A 14,696-nucleotide genomic window follows, 5' to 3' on the forward strand; every position below is an offset into this window, starting at 1 on the left:
TTGTTTGGAATCCATGGCTTATGTAAAGACAATGGCTTCTTGCCCTCCAAATCTCTTGAGTGGCAGTCTGAGAGATGCTGAAAAAACTCCCTTGGACCAAAGCACAGCAAATGCCATGCCCAACCCCTCTGAACCTGGACCACAGCATCTAAAGTTCAGGAATGTGTCGTATTTGTAATATGTTCAAAATTGGTTAAAGTTGATTCATCCTAAAAGGGAAGGAGCCATTTTGCAAAGGAGAAGACGCCTCAATATCTACATGGGAAAAAGTTATTATATATTTGCTTCTATGCAGAGCACAGATTCAGGTAAGATCATATTTCTGAGTAAATAACCAAGGCCTATTCTGCAAAGATGTTCAAGGCAGTGACAATCACGGTGCCACCCCGGTAGTACTAAATTGCCACTGGAAGCTACTATTTTATAGCTGTTCCCACTGTCATAGAAACCAATATAAGCAGGGGAAAGTAAGTCAATTTGCAGAAAGCCTTGTGCATTATTTTGCTGAGTAAAAGAAGCAGCAGATCTGTTTCTGTTTGGGGGAGTCTGCTGTGCTGCACGGGCACGCGCCCCTCTGTCACCAGCCTTCGGGGGCATGGTTATAACAGCACTAAGACACAGACCTCGTAAAATCCAGTGTAAACAACTTCTTTCAGTACCATCTTATGTTGAGATCAAGTAGCCAAATTAAGTATTCAGTAAGGTCTTGTGGTCAAAATATTAATTGAAATTTCAAGGATATTGTTTTTTAAAAAAAGGAAGAGAATTAAACAGAGGATGAGACACTTATACAGCAACATTCAAAAGCATATCAATGTAAAGCAACATTAAAGAAGAATTTTTAATTGATAGGCACATAATCTCAGTGCTCTGAAGGAAATCAGTGCACCCAGCATGAAACATATGAGTTTTACAAACATAATTTCAATTTTTTTTATTACCTACGAGCATTAGGATATACTTCCTTGACTCTATAATAATTGCTTGCAGTTAATTACAAATGAAACAGAAGTGCTGGTAATATTAGACTTGCACCCTGCATAAAGCTAGAAATTACTGCTATTACTCTTATTTGCTAAGAATATTGGGTCATAGATGCTAATTAGCAGTTCACAGCCCCCTACAGGAAAAAACTCATTATTATGAAAATCTGTCTTGGTAGCCAAAGCCACCACCCATGTCACTGTGAATATTTTTGTCAGAGCAATTATAGGTATAACAAAACTTAAGATTTACTTTTGTATCCAGAAAATTACGAAGGTTAAAAATACAACATGCTAATCTAAAAATTGCTTGCCATATCAAGAGAAGTGTTCCTGAACTATTTCATCTTAGTAAAGTCTGACTATATATTGGGTAGAATGGCAGCAAATTTTTATTTAGTATGTACACAAACATAATTTCTTTCAAATGTCTATAAAACGCAAGGAAAACTTCTCCATTGCCAAGTAAAAAAACAAAGTAAAATGAGACTTAAGTAGCTAACTGTAATGAATTTTGCAAGGTCATACACCTAGAGCAATGAACATGATTTATTGATCAACAGTAATTCAGGGGGAACATTCCATTTTTTGGTAAACGAGGACCTGATTCAGGAACAAAAAAAAAAGAAAGAAAAAGCCTTGTTTACCCAAGTTTTCTGCAGAGTTTATTTGAAAAATAGAAGTAGAAAACATTGTTTTTGTGTGATTTATTAAACCTCTCTTTCCACAGCACAAAAACCCGACTTTGAATGCTTGAGGGGAAGGTGAGTAAAAGAGCAGCTAATTGTGGTGCCAGGCTGAATTCTGCTAGTTTACTGAAAAGGAAAAATGGAAATGCCACACCGGGATGAAGTAGTGGTTTAGGAGTGGCTCTAAGTCACATAAGGGTGAGGGGGCTCTCGCTGCTTCTCATTTCAGCCGTGTAAAACCAGGTAGTCAGCATAAAATGCCTGGACTCTCCATGGTGGCTAAAACAGAGGGAGGTATAATCAACCCAGAGCAACCCTTCTGATATCTACAGAGTGACCCTAAAACACGAGCACAGGTGAGAAGTTAACCAATCTCAGCTGTAAACAGCCTAAAAATACAAACCCATCCAAAGTTAGATACACTCACTTACTGCTACACTGAGTACAGCAAAATGATAAAGGAAAAATGGGAATTTCAATGACACATAAATGCTGTTTTCAGATAAAGAGGAATGAATAGTACTGTGTTTTAAGGAAAAGTGGTTTCTCAAAATCATACTCTACCTTATCAACATTAAGCTGAATTTTGCTTTCAGCATCACTATCTGGATTTCCATCAGTGTAAAGAATAGGACTTGACTACTAATGCAACCCCACTGCTCACCTACTAATGAAAATGAGTTTTCCTTTCAGGAGAGGAGATTACATTAGTTAAACAGAACAATGTATTATCTGAAGACCTCTAACCTAGAAAGAGAAAAAAAAATTCCTGTGTTCTAAATGAGAAATTAAGTTCTCTGTGCAGAGAATTTGCTATGCATATGTGCTGGCTCCTTATTAATCCCATGAAATCCTGGTATGAAACCTAGAACTATAAATAAAAGCAACAAAATTCCATCGTACCCAAATATTGCAGGACTTGTTTAAAAAATGGGAGATCTGTGTGAGCAGACAGAGATGAGGCTTGATATGTTAGGAATGCATAAAACAGTATAAAAGGACTGCATTATAAAGTTTTTTTCAGAGATTTAAGAAAATGCAAGTACCCTATGGTAGGTCTCTTTACCTGGCCACTTGAAGCTGTCATGCTACACGTCACCCAGTGTTTGGCTACAACCTTTTGGACACACATTTGATGTCATTGCTTAGATAATGAACATGACAGTGAATTAGCAAGATGAATTGAGAGGCACAGTTTAGCAGGTTTATGGGAAACAATTGAACTCTAGAGAAAAGTGGATTTTTTACATTGCTCTATCACAGAGGACCAGTCCTGTAATCTTCCCTTATGCAATCACTCTTCATTTGAATGAGGGGGAATTTGGCGAAATTAAGTCCTAAATTATAACTGACAGTGGAGCTTTTCTCTGACAGCCAAGGTCAAATGTCACTCTAATTCAGGCAATGCAAAGCCAAGCTCTAGGTCTAACCAGCAGTCACTTGAGTGCATGACGGTGTGTGGATTACAGCTCAAAAATGAGAAGGCAGTGGAAATCCTGTGTATATTCAGTGATCTTATGCAAAGCCAAGCTTTTTCAGGAATCATTTGGGCAGACTGAAGGTTGGAGCTGGTTGCTAACACTCTGTGGAGAGTTTGGGGGAGACCATCAGTGGCCCACCCTCACTATTCACGTAGACATAGACTGTGTGCTGAGAAGTACAGCTCTGCAAGTGCCCTTGGCTTGCACCAGGGATGGAGCACGAGTGTAACTCCCCACTGTATTTACAGCACACCATTCTTTGTTCTTCACATCCAGAAAATGCCCTGGGTTGGCCAGCTAAAGTGCGTGATGTAAAGAAAGTGTCTATTCTTTCCTACAAGCTGCCAGTGTTGCAGCTTGAGTCTAGAAACATGAATGCTTATGTTTCTACATTAAAATGGGAACATTTACACTACTTAATGCTGTATCTTAGCAAAGTATAAACTAACAGTGCATGATATGACAGTATGACACAGGTAGAAACAAAATATTTTCCATAAATCTATAACAAATTCCATCCTGATAGGAATTGTTATTACTACAATAAAAATCAAATCAGAATTGCTTTCAAACCTCTGGGCTAGGCTTCCTGTATATTATTCAAAACATCTCTCTGCTGAATCCTCGAAGACATTCAGCTAAGAATCAGTACTGCTCATTGTAAAGTAGAGCTATTAACATGTTTCTTGCTTTCACCTGTAGATCTCTTTATAAAGATATGTACATGTCATTATCACCTTTTTATAAATCCCAAAGCTAAAATCAAATTACATTAGTATGCATGAGACCATTTCTCGCCTAGTGTATGCAATATGGTTCTAATACATTGGAGACTGGAACTCTGTTGATTTACCTCCCCTAAATTTCTTACCAAGATTCATCAATATTAGAGTTCTTAACCCAAGGTAATTGATTTTCATGTAATTCATGCTAGGTAAAAAATCTGTGAAGACTAGTGTAGGTACTTCACAAATGCTTGTTGCTCCATGAATGAATGTCGTGTTCTAGATAATTATCTCAGAATTTCCCTTTTTTCTCAGATACACAAAACAGGTCACAGTAGAGGCTGTATGTATTTTCAGAGCTAAAGAATTTTGAAGGTCATCTAGAGTGAAGAAAATCAGGAGTTTTTCTTCATTTTTTATGTGTATTTGTGTTCATGATTATGACAGATACATATGAAAGCCTTGAAAATTTTCCGAAGCCAAAACACATCCTTAACAAATCAAGGAAATTGTGTTTTTTTGCCAATTTTAAAGAGGTTTAAAGCTAAAAATCCATGTCTTGTCTACCCTAGAGGACAGCATGTTAGCTGGAGAACTAGTCAGTTAGTTGTCTCCCAAGAGAATGAAGAAATCTGAGCAACTCAGAAACCAGATGTTTTTAGCTATATTCTCTAGATTCTTTACTTTTCTTAACACTCCACTAACAAATGAACACTGAATAGAAATGATGTCTTTGTTAAAGATTCAATACGCCTCAAGAGCTCCAAATAAGCATCTGAAATTCCCCAAGAAAGTTCTTCCACAAACAAAAACTTAATTACATTTTAGTGGGTATCTATCTCTAGGTGAAGGCTACTTTCCTGCCATGTATTGGCAATAAGAGTAAATGGAAGATTTTTGGAATTTCAGGGGTTTGACTGATGCGTTCATTAATTTACCTTTTCAAACTAAGGAAGAATCAAGTTTTAAATATTTTATTAATCATTTGTATTTTTCCTGATGCCATTTTTCTCTTGTTATTTTGTCTAATTGACTGGTACCTGATGGCTTCAGATAATAAAGTCCTTTTTTATCCTGGTTACAAATGAGGGTTGAGTGCTTGCACAGTTGGGATGTATTTCTTCCTGCTTGTAAATTTTGAACTGTTTGGCCATTTTCAACCAAAATGGGTGGAGTTGTGTTTCAAATAATTTATTTTACAACAGCTTCCATAAGATTAGGTGGCCAGGCAGGAAAAAAGACACCTTATTTATTGCCCTCTGCAGGAGGGGCAGGAGGATGAGCTCTTTCTTTTTCACACAGAGAACTCACATCAAGTCCACACAGAAAACACAGACAAGGATTTGCAAAAAGCAACACCTGATTTGACAACAGAGAAACCTGAGGGATGCACACCTGTAAGAAACCAAGCTCTGCTAGCTCTAACACACATCAACCTGTTTTGGGAAAGAAATTCCCACATTACATGGGTAAAGACATAGCAGTTTATATGCTCATCACTGACACAGCACAAGCTTATTTAAAAGCTACTTCTCAGATAACAGTTGTGTAGTTCCCACCTTAGACTTCCCACCCAGAAACTCTGCCCAGGATGGGAGAATATCAGCTGGCGTTTGCACAGTGTGTGAAGCTCCCACGTGGTAAGCCATGCCTATGGGTGAAGATTCCACTTAGACCTGGAATAATGCCAATTACCATCACCTCTGCCACTTCTGGAGGTCTAGATTGCAGTCAGGGTCTCACATGGGCTCTCCCTGTAGCTTGATGACAGTCCTCAGGTCAACATATTGTTACAGTGACCTGGCAGTCCCCCTTCCAACCTCACCTGATGATTGCTCTAACATTAGGTACAACAGACAGGAAGGATTCATTTACTCCCCAGGAAAGGCCCAGCTTTGATACATCCATGTTAAAATGTACTCCTGCTGCCTGTGTCTATAGAGAGGACCATGTCTGCCTCATTCAATCACTGAAAAGCAGTAAAAGCACAGACCCTCACTTTCCAAACATTTCCCTTTTTTTCTCTTTTTCTTATAGAAAATGCCTTGGCATCCAGAAGGATGCAGAATGCTTGTGTGCAGGTAGCTGCAGAAAAGGCACCCAGAGACATCACTATTCAGGAATGGTACAGGTGATGAGTTTGAGGAAAGGAACAGAAATAAAGGAGTGATGATAATCAGGAATTATCAATAATAAGGAGCAACATGAATACTTACAGGAATCAGAGCCCTGATATTCTAGGAATAGTACAAACGTACAGGAGGAATAATCTCCACCCTCTTTCTTCTTCATTTAAATGCAATAGATATTATTTAGGTAATAGTCAAGACAACCTCCTGTTCTGCACCGATTAATTGACCCTTTTAATTGGGTGGCCAAGGAACGCTTGGCACTTGACTGGAACATCTTCAAGGCCAGAGTCAGAAACTCTCAACTGGGGACATTCTGGAGGGGACTTCTCTCAGACCACTAAGCATACATTTTCTCCCATTTTCTGAGCAAATGGCTTGGAGAAGGTCCCATCCTTGTGCCAGCCCCTGAACAGCTTACTTAACATCAGGAGTAGGAGATGTCAGTAAAAATTACCTGTTTTCCAGACCACAGGCTCTGATTGAGAGATATGCCTCAGTGTGTTTTCAGTAAAACAGAGAAAGGCAATGTACAGTGATATCCTGCCCTGCATGGCAGAAGTGAAGTCCAGCTGTTGTGAATGTCTGTGAGGGAAGAGATATGTTTCCTAAACATAACTTCTTTTTCTTGAAAAGAGCTGAGAATTGAGAGGAGGAGGGGAGGGGAAAGCAGAAGAGGAGCTACTGGCTCTCCCTTTGAAGATGTTAATAAGATCATGTTTTGATGTTGCATTTTGAAATAAGAGGATTCCCATTTTAACTCTAAAAATGTGCCACAAAAATGCCACCACTATTTATTGCATAGCATTAACAAAGACTTTACATCTCCTATTTCACAACTGAAAATATTATTTATTATCCACCATCAGTGCTGTTATGCTGAAATTGAAATCTATAAGTGTCTTCTACCAGCTTAAGCCCACGTCCTTCTCTTTCTTAAGGATCACGGGAAAAAAAAGAAAGGCACTAGTGTAAAATACTTTATCAGATGCTGACCTTCTGGCAGGAAGTCAGAACCATCTTGTGGGAAAATGAATAACTCCTAGCTCTCAGTCTCATTTTTCCTGATGCTGTCCTACCTCCATGCTTTTGCTATGCTTTTATTTCATGCAAGACTTGCAGAGGATATCAGGCGTCCATTGCATTTATTCCCTTATGTTTTTACAGATACATGTATAAATATACATACATAAACCCTCAAATCTAATAATTAGTTCTCCTTATGGCAGCTTGAGCACTTGTTCCAACTCAGTCTGCTGAAATCATTAAAAAAGTCTCTCTGCCAAGTGAAGCCATGTTTAGTGAAAAACTTTTCCTAATATATCTAAAACAAAATATACACAGAAAGTACTTAAGCCTGAATGAAGAGAAGAATCATCCAGAAGAAAACAAGTCCTGGATTTTATTTCATCACAACATATCATTTTTCTCCTTGGTGTATGAGAGCCTCATCAGAGACTCAAATCAGATTTATAGGTTTCTCACAACTGTATAAGCAAGTGAGCAGCACTAAAGCAGACTCTGTCTAGCTCAGGACAGCAATTACATTGCTATTCCTCTACAACTGTAGAGGAATAGGAACTTAGTGTAAAGTCATTATCAGACACATATTACAAATTCAATGTGTTGCACATAAAATATGTATGATTTCTTCTTACTGTATATCATGTATCAAAATATAATGTGCTTCTGAGGCACGAATGAATTTAAAATGAAATATTTTATTGAAAAAACACACAGCTTTCCTGATATAGGTAAGTGGAATTTAAAATTGAAAATGTTTCACAACCATCCATTAACGCACATTTTGAAACATTCTTAGAATCCAGATTTCCTGCCAGGGAAATGAAGTAGAGTTAAATATCCCAGGCAGGAAGCTCGCCTGATAGACAGTATCTACCAGCAGAAATTTTTATGATATGAAAAGATGATACTTTGCAAGGTAAACACTCACAACCTCAAGTCTTGAAGAGAGCAGATAGTCTGTAAAAACCTACAAGTTTGGGGTTTTTGGTTTTTGTTTTTGTTTTTGTTTTTTTTTTTTAAAGGAAGTATGAGTCTGTAAGAGAGAGGACGACAGGAAATGAAAAGGACCCAGACTTGGGAAAGTTTGATCAATATTTTGTGTTTGTTGATGGGGTTTTTTAATTTTTACTAAAATTAAACTTTTTGGAGGGCTGATCTGTTTATGTTTTGCTTCCCATTATGGCAGAATCGGTGTGGGGAGAGCGGTCATTCACACTGTGTGCAGGATTAGTGGATTCCCATTTCATGGTACACCTTTGGGCAGAAATCACACTGCAGGCTGGGCTGCAGGGAGCTGACAGAGCCATGAGTGAGCACAGGTAACGCCTCAGCTGACAGATTTTATCCTGAGGGCTGCACTGGCACTCATTATAAACAGATACAAAGTGCTGCAAAGGGAGATCTGTGCCTTTTGTAAAGCTGGAATTAAAAATCTAAGAGAAGAAAGATAAGTTGCCCTAAGAAAATCCTTATCCCAAAAGCAAGCTGAAAGATATTTCTTATGAGCAGACTCTATCATCCATCTCTGCTGTGCAGAAGATGCATGCAGAAAAGAAAAGAATCAGAAACTAATCTGAGACAAGAATAATTAAAGTGGACACAAGTGAACAGCAGAAACTAGGAATTGAAAAGTGCATTTTCTCATATCTGCCCCTTCCAGTCACTGAATCACATATTATCTCAAGTTGGAAGGGACCCATGAGGATCATCAAGTCCAACTCCCTGCTCCTCACAGGATTACCTAAAACTAAACCATATGGCTAAGAGCTCATCTTCCAGATGCTCTTTGAACTCTGAAAAAAGATTGAACCATATGAACAATATCAGATATTTCTACCAAGTTCTTCCAAATGTGGAATCTCACATCTCTGGACCCAGTCCACTGTGCAGGTGCATTTCTGGGGTTACCTGTTAGTCTGAGTCCCCCTAAGTGCTGTCTTAAATGGGTAAGCACACAGCCACTTGTCTGCCCCTTATTGGAGTGAACTCCTTGATGATGGATCCATAACCCAAGCACATTTGTCCTCTATTTGTCCTTTGAGTATCATATTTTGTGAAATACATTGGTGGATTTACCAGGACTTGTGTGTGTCTGCCTAAGAAAGAGTTCTGCCTAAGTGCAGAGAAATTAATTATATACAGAATAATTAATAGCAGTTTACTTAGTGCATCTATATACTTGCAAAAAGAAAAATTGCATTTGAAGTGCTCCTATTGGTTTGAGAGCGCCTGTTTTAACTAGTGCTTTTCCTTTCCTGGGCTGTCAATTCAGGGAAGATTTTGCAGATGGGAATCTTCTCAGATGAAAAAACATGGCCACTAAGCAGCATTTGCTTACACTGACTTGTAGGTGAAGATTTATTAGTCCATTGTGTTTTAATGATAAACATTTTAATGATAAAGCTTATGTTGCATGACACAAGTAAGACAGGCTCTGCATTGCAGGGAGCACAGCAGTGTTTGCTCAGCCAAACACTGACCAAAAGTCCTTCTTGGTAAAAGTAAGAAAATACACATTTGCCTTGTTATCTCCAATTCAGAAGTTAACAATTCGTGTTTCTAAGCACTTTGCAACCCACACTCCAAAACTTATTCAGGAAACCTCAGATTGCCATCGTTCAGGGCATTTGCAGGATATATCAAACTCTTTAGTATGACTATAACTCTGAAAGAACCTGAGTTATAGCAGGGTATGAGGCCAGGCAAGGTTGGAGCTCTCACAGGGGGCAAGAATCCTCTCACTTTGTCATGAAGACTGGGACACACAGCTGAAAAAAGCCAAGATAAAAATGTGAGTAAATACTATCCATGAGAAGGGACTCTTCCCATGCTGGTTTGAAGGGACAAGTGAATGTACACCTATTTACAGTGTTGGCTTGAGTTTCTCTGCAGATCCACCTTAAAATGCAATTTTTTTTTTATTCCCTTAAAGCTGCACATCCCAGCTGGCATGTCCCAGTCCTATAAACGTCTCAATATAATACACCATCATTGTCTGATGTATGGGCTTCCATTTGGTGCACCATGTCCAAAGAATATTTCTTCATGCTTGAATGACTCATGTATGAGGAGATTAATCTCTCTGGGGGAGAAATTGGTGTCTCTACTATGGAAGCAAGTTGCTATGTGCACATTAGCTGCTGATCTCACTCGTGTTCTTAATATTCAGAGTACAGCTTCTATCTGCCATAAAAATCCTTTTGTCTCTCTGCAACTTGATGTGCTTTTCCAGCTCTGCTTGCAAAACAAAAGGAAAAATTGAAAATTAACCATTAAAATAGTACAGGGAAAAAACACACTATTAATTTTTAACTTGTAATTCTGTTTGCCATTCATTCTAGGTGCCAGGTAGTCTTACTCACACTTTTCCTTAGCCTGTAGCTCTTAAAAGAGGATGCAAATAGCTGGCTTTATTAAGTGAAGAGGGCATCCGTTTTGATTTCGACCAGATTCTCAAAGAGACAAGGTTTAAGCCTATACCATTTTGATTGCTGGCAAGAAAATATTTAACAGGCAGCTTCTGTCTCTGAGAGGAATGAAAGCACAACATGCATGTATCACTCGATGTACATTATCACTTTCTTGTTGGCTAAGAACTAAAATTTATGTTCCAAATGTTTTCATCAATATGAAAACTTCTTGTGAGCTTTCTTATTCCTTGATGTTCAAACTCCACTTTTGCATCCAGTGAGAAACAATAGAAAGCAATAAATACATTATCACTCTAAGTAAATTTGCAAATACCTTAATTCATACTGTAAACTGCAATTTGAAAGATCAAGCAATGTGTCTCCCCAGAAAGGAGACCTTATCCAAGCAATTACATTTATATTCAGAGACTTAGTTTTATTCAGCTTTGTCTTTTATTGAAACCTATCAAAAACCTGAGGCTGCCGCAGCCAGTGCCAGTAAGCAATCTAGAGCTATTAATTAGTACACCCATGTTTTTGCCACAACAAACATTTTAATTTGTCCTCTAAACAGTGTTCATGATATCAGCCCTTTACTTCTGTTTTATTTTTGTCTGTGTGATATACATTACACATGAGAGAGTCCTACGTCCATATGTCCACAAACTGCAGTGGACATATGGCAGCATACAGAAAAGCGGTCTTTTACATTTTGCATACTATTATCATGGAGGCATTACAGCATCCCTTTATGTCATGTTGCTACTTAGTCAAGTTTGTGTCATGTATTTGAACCTTCTCAGCTGGCTTGATTTATTCTAATTGTAGGCATCGGGTTAGTCTATTTGTAACAAGCAGTGTGCGGAAATTGCCCCAGTAATGACTCCTGCAACAAACGTAATTTATTTAGCTGATTACAAAGAAATGTTCGTTATACTTGAAGAAGAGAACAATAAAATGTTTTCTTTTTAGACATTTATTGAATGTTATTTGTCATTAGTTGTCTACCTAATGGAAAGTTATATATATATATGACTGAAAGATTGTGGAAGACAATGGAAAAAACAGCCACAAGAAGGTCTTATGTTTTATTTTAAATTCTAGAAAGTGGGGTAATCTCATGAAAAATCTACTGAAAAAATTATGCCCCTTAAAGAAGGTAGTTTGACATGTCTAGCCTTTGTAATACAAACTGCAGGCATTTCACAGAAAAAAAGGTGTATTGTAAGAGGGGATATATAAAGGTGCCCACTTTCAGGCATTCAGATTAAAAACGTCTCATGGAGAATGAAGCCAGCCAGCTCAAAACAGAAACCACTGTTTGGAATAACACTAATAGATACTGACAGTCTAAGCTCGGAAGAGATACTTGTATGAGCAAGGGACTTACTGGGTGTGTATCCACAGAATCTCCTGTCCAGCTCCTGTGCTCTCACTCTTAACATTTTCCATGCTTTTTTTTCACATTTTTTTCCCCAGAATATCCTAAAAAAAAGTGATAAATAAGTAAATCAGGAGAAGACATTATAACTGCAATGGATGCATCTTCTAATGAGATAAGGTCCAAGAGCTCAGCTCAGACCAGCTGTCCAAAGGCATGGCCTGTCCACTCCAGTCCACTGAATGGCCTCTCTTTCAGGCACCTTCCAAGGCCTACTCCATTTTAAGGAATCACTTACTGCCAGAGCTGTCTGTGTCTCTCCAATGTATATGGAAAGAGTGTAAGTAGGAGACAGATTAGGGAGCCACATGCCGAACACTGTCATTTTACTTGGCTGATATCAGGCTAGAGTAACTACATTCTTAGGTTGAAGTTTCCTCCAGACAGAAAGTATACTGCAGAGGAAAATGGAGCCTCTCCTTTGCTGTAAAGCTTTACATTAGTCTTTTTATCTAATGTTTCAAGGGCCACCGGCCATACTGCCATTCCATCCCTCTAAAATACGTGCTTCTCTGCTGGAGGCTGTGCACACAGAGCTGATGCTGCACAATGTACTGGCTGCCAGCATTTCCCAGAGCCAGCACCAGCTGATAGTGCTCAGGGTTCATTGTACCATGAGCTGGTTCTCCCACTCTATGCCTGACATCATTTGTGCAACACAAAATTGAGCATGGTGAGAGAAAGGCAACAGATCCTTTGGGAACAAATAAGCAAAGCTATGTATAAAGTCTGCTCCTATCAGTCTAAACCAGCTTCTTCTGACATCATGGTAGAGATCTAACAGATGCTGGCAAGAGCAGACCCTTCTCTTGGTATTTGAATGATTACTATCAGATACAAAAATACACCTGCAGTTTTATAAATAATAGTAAGGCAATATATGGGCTCAAACAGCACCAATAATTTCCCTGTAAAGAGGTACTTATACACACCCAGTTGAGGGACAAAAAGCCAAAGGCTAAAACTCTTCTTCAGTTGTCCTGAGCAAAGCTAAGTCATTCTGCTGTTTCTGGTGCTGGGAGAAGTCAGTGTAGCATCACCACACACCTCCTTTCCAAGGTGGCACAGGGGAGAAAGGTCTGAGAGCCTTAATAGTGCTAGAGTCCTGTGCAGACAGACAGACTGACGACAGCTGTGTGCCTCCCGCATTGTGGCTACCTACTTGTAGAAGGTATAACCAATCTGGTTTCCTCAGGCTAAGCAATAAAGGTTCTGAATATAAAGGTTAAGTAATAAATACAAAGCAGAGGGAAATTATTCCCTCAATTCTTGAATAAAACATTCCAAGAAAGTGCAGCACTAATGGATTTGAAAAAATAAGCACAAAGTAGCAATGTAGCACCATGTGTCCTCAAGTGCACAGAACATCATGCACACTGACTGGTTTAAATTTTATGCAGCTTCACCCCCCATGTTTCAGATGAGAGCAGTATTGTACCCTTCAGTTCTGCGTTTCCTTGTGGCAGCAGGTACAATGGGCTGCTCTTTTCCTTGTGTTCATTAAGCACCTTCCAAGCAGATGACAAAGACAGTTGCCAGCGAAACTAAGTGTGGATTAAAACTGCTTTTCATGTGCCCAGCTACAATAGTTACTTGCCAACAAGTATTCCTCTTCTTTCTCTCCCCAAACTGTTAGTGTAGGCAGAAATGTGAGTGCTAAACTAATTTCCAATTTAAGTATAAAATTCCTTCCAAGACGCATTTCTTGGCTGGGATGGAGACTGCAGCTCCCCCAGTTACATTCAGTTCCACAGTTATACTGGCCCAAAGGTCTTTACTTATCCCAAGCTCCAAGTCTATGGTATGGGGGAAAGAAAGCATGGCAACTAGAAGGTGATCAGGAACAAACATGAAGGCTCATTAATTTAGAGGACTAATTCATTTTCTGTAGTCCTGAACAGACTGATCCCAGCACACAGTTGTGTGTTACGTCCCTTATTCCTGGTGGACTGGACTTTATCTTGTTGGAATGTGAACTTACAGGCCCATTGAATTTCAAAAGCACACAGCTCCTCCACCTGTGCTATCCAAATGATATGCAGGCCCCCCCAAGTGAGGTCATAGCTCCACTGGGTCTGACATGACAACACACCTACCTGAGGATCTGCCCCACAGTACCTATTTGGTTTCTCTAGTCAATCCACATGCTTTAGTTAAGAGAGATTTGAGGTTGGTTTATTTTTTAAAACCTAGCATGATTTTAGCTGCCTGCTTCTAATATGTGAGGAGTACCACAGTGCAAAACAACCTCAACAGCAAAAGGACTCTAAGGCTAAGGACAAAAAGTGAAGTTCTGCCTAAATCTGATATCCCTACTTTTAAAACATAACTAAAAAATGGAAAATCCTTCCTGTAGCAGACTGAGCACAGCATATACACCAGAAGGATCCTTAATGCTTTGGGAATATGGGACAAAACAGGCTGTTTTATCTTCTGTCACTTCATAAAAGTGAATTTGTGCACAGTTGTAAGTACAGAACATACAAATATGAAGAGCTACAAACAGCACACTCTCAGGTCCAAGCTTATTCCTCCCTTTTCACAAGCCCAGGGCTCCTACTTCAAGTTCCAAAAGACCTGAACCAGGAGCCTGGTTTTGTTGCAGCATTACCTTTACAGACGAGGAGGGAGGCAGAGGAGAGTGGCAGACAAGGGAGACCTGGGGGAAGAAGGCTAAAGGGGTTGCTCATAACCAGTCATTCCTCATTGGCAGGTGTTTAGGTGACTCTTTATGAACTCCAGCTTGGACCAGTGAAAGTTTTCCTTACCTAGGTCTGTACTTGTAGCCCACACCTCTTTTAATCAAAATTAC

The sequence above is a fragment of the Sturnus vulgaris genome, chromosome 1, assembly GCF_052056855.1.
Source record: "Sturnus vulgaris isolate bStuVul1 chromosome 1, bStuVul1.hap1, whole genome shotgun sequence".
Classification (NCBI taxonomy): domain Eukaryota; kingdom Metazoa; phylum Chordata; class Aves; order Passeriformes; family Sturnidae; genus Sturnus; species Sturnus vulgaris.